Source organism: Schistocerca serialis, chromosome 7 (assembly GCF_023864345.2).
Source record: "Schistocerca serialis cubense isolate TAMUIC-IGC-003099 chromosome 7, iqSchSeri2.2, whole genome shotgun sequence".
Taxonomy (NCBI): Eukaryota; Metazoa; Arthropoda; class Insecta; order Orthoptera; family Acrididae; genus Schistocerca; species Schistocerca serialis.
The window spans coordinates 602,935,234-602,937,043 of NC_064644.1; the positions used below are offsets into that span (position 1 = coordinate 602,935,234).

Consider the following 1,810-nt stretch of genomic DNA (forward strand, 5'->3'; position numbering starts at 1 on the left):
TCTTGCTGCAGACAGTCAGTTCCCAATCCTCCCTGAACACAACACGTACCGAGGTTTCGTCCCTGGATTGTTTTCGCTCGGTCACAGCTGTTCCCACAAAGCGTTGGTCTAGACGTGCGTCTGCACTACTGCGACGTACAAAACGAAATCTACAGGTGTGGGAATGTTCCACAGACCACTGCTGAGAGCAGCGAAACATCACCAATACTTTGCGCCCAAGATGTGCAGCAATCCGTCGATTCGTCGACCCAGCTAACTGCAGGTATACAGTGTGATCTCCTTCAAATATCTGAAGCTGCTCAAGAAGTGTAGCTCAAGAAGGGCAGCGTAGAGGGAGGGAAGCAGGCGGCCTTGGTTTCCTTCGCAACCTGGCTGCCATCTTCCCCCTGCCGCTGCTTCAGCCACACTCCTCAGAGGTCTGTTTGGCGTATGTTGTGGACAAAGGCACTCTGTTATTGTGTTGTTGAAGTCAAGAGTGATGTGGTGAGAGATATCTTACAGATATGAGAACTTTCTTGGAAGGGGAACCTGGGGGAAGTCATCTTCGCCTTCGAGCAGTGCATGGTAGTCACTAGTAGCCAAGTGCAGTTTGGGCATAATATGCAGCCCTTTGGCAGACAACTCAGTGATTGACTCTAAAACACCCTGAAACCATCCCATACCTAGTTTTATGATTTCAGGCGTTCTTATGCGGGATAAGACGTGTCCCTGATAATCCAATTTGATGAGAGATACTGCACTAATGCGAGTAGCGGTATATGCATAAGACCAATGACTAAGACAATGGGGGACTCGGGCATAACTGGGATAAATTCTGATGAGTCCAAGGAAATGAGGTTTTCGAATTACCTCGATGAGAATATCTATTCACACGTAGTAAACACGGATTTAGAAAACACCGTACTTGTGAAACACAACAATCTCTTTACTTACACGTGACTTTGGGTCAGAGAAGTCACAGTTCGTAGTAACAGCCGGAGATATATCGGATATTACCAGAGGTGCGGAAGTCTTAGTCCTTGTACAGATCACATAGGACTTGCCTAACAACCTCTCATGATGCGTTTTAGGGCAGGAAGGAAGATTGAATTCACAATGTTTAGGGAAGGAATATGGATAGCTCTCGGTGCGATCGAACTCACAGCCTTCCCGTTATTAGCCTGACACACTAACTTAGTGAGTTTACTGCCCACGCAATACGGCCGCTTCAGAACTCCAGTACCCGAGCCAACGTTTCATCTATCTTCATTAAGGCCCTACCATTCATTTAAACACGTAAGTGTTGCTGTTGAGATTTTCTCGCTGTCGCTTGGAACCTAGAGCCACAACACAACGACAACGAAAACGTCCGTGAGAAGAGCTAAGCCTCGACGCAGGAAAAGTATGTTCCGCTATTTCTTTTCGACCGCTCGGGGTGTCACTGTCGTCTCTAGTAAAATCTGCATGGCGTGTTCCTGCATAATTTACTTGTTCTGTAACATCAAGGGAGTATGTTAGTTTCAGAATGTTTAAAATGCATTGTCAGATGTGGGGTTCGAACTCACGCTGCCTTACGGGAACCAGAGCTTAAATCTGGCGCCTTAGACCGCTCGGCCAATCTGACGTGCAAGGCAAGAGATCCAGAGACTTCCATCTCTAGCAATATCTCAAAGAACCTCACTGCGAAATCTGTTTCTTTTTTCGGTAGGATGGAATTATGTCACTTTTAGAAAATTTAAGACGCAATGTCAGACATGGCGTAGGAAATGCACCCTCCCTTTCGGGAAGCAATGTGGCGCGTTGGACCGCTTCCTTCCGTCGTTTCTAGTTT

At 46.9% G+C, this 1,810-nt stretch overlaps 1 non-coding gene across 1 annotated transcript; it reads right to left on the bottom strand.

Moving 5' to 3' along the window:
- Positions 1–1,519: 1,519 nt before the first annotated feature.
- Positions 1,520–1,603, bottom strand: Trnal-uaa (transfer RNA leucine (anticodon UAA)). The gene has a single exon. It is a non-coding gene; the product is annotated as a tRNA-Leu (tRNA).
- Positions 1,604–1,810: the final 207 nt, after the last annotated feature.